This window comes from Elephantulus edwardii, unplaced genomic scaffold (assembly GCF_000299155.1).
Source record: "Elephantulus edwardii isolate Elephantulus edwardi_28Jun2011 unplaced genomic scaffold, EleEdw1.0 scaffold00408, whole genome shotgun sequence".
Classification (NCBI taxonomy): domain Eukaryota; kingdom Metazoa; phylum Chordata; class Mammalia; order Macroscelidea; family Macroscelididae; genus Elephantulus; species Elephantulus edwardii.
Window position 1 is genome coordinate 710486 of NW_006400158.1, and position 1100 is coordinate 711585.

Here is a 1100-nt window from a genome sequence, read left to right on the forward strand (position 1 = left end):
CTATGAATTGTGCTTGACTCAATGGCAATCAATGAAGATAACAAATGTGTGTGTGTGTGTGTGTGTGTGTGCATGCGCACGTGTGTGTGCGCGTGCTGTTGTTGTCCCATCGACTCGTAGATGACTCACAGAGACCCTATGAATGAAAGACCTGAACAAATTACACAACTTTCATCATTTCTAAAAGTTCATAGAATCTCTTGAGGCAAGTTATTTTGGAAGTGAATGCCACTCTTGCTTCCAAACTTGTTTTAATAGAGGAACTTCACTAAACACTGTCCACCATGGGTAACCATTATTGTATTTGATGCATCAGTGCCAGTGTTTAGCATCACAGCAACCACAAGTTACCTCTATACACCAGATGGACAGACCAGTGCTGTATGCTATACTACTTAGAAGAATGCTCCAAAATAATTAAAAATAGGCCTGAGGGCTACAGGTTAAAATCACCCACTATCTGGATGATCACTGAAGTTTCTTCCAATTTGAAAATTTCTGTTTCATGATTTTTTTTTATCAAGACAACTTATTTGTGTTGAATTTCAGAGCAGAACAAGTTTTTAGGATGTTTTAACTGAGACATGTTGAGGTGAAGAAACCTAGCTGACATTTTTTAGGGAACATTTCTATCTACCCTAGCTTTCTATGCTCCCTGGAAAGGTTGTTTGCCCTGCCTAGCCCTCCAAACTCCCTTTATCATCTACAGTTCTACTCTTTTTCTGAGGTATTTCCTTATAGTCATTCTACTTTTTTCTCTAATTTTTTAAATTTTAATTTCAACGAGCATCTACAGAGATTTTGGAATTCCATTCATTCATTGTTGCACTTTTCTCCCCCCACCCCCCCACCCCCTGTTTGCTCCTCTCCTTGAAAAGCAAAATAAAAACTTCTTCATTGTCACACAATCCCCTCGGCACACCCCCAGTCCCACTCCGACCCCAAATATACTTTTTAAGGAGGGGTCATCTTTGAAATGTAACTTCAGCTGCTCAGAAAATTCACTTTAAGACATAATTTAATGATGAACATATTTACACCCACTGTAGTAAATAACACTAGTATCTGATACTGCAGTTATTAGAAGTTTTTCCTGGTCT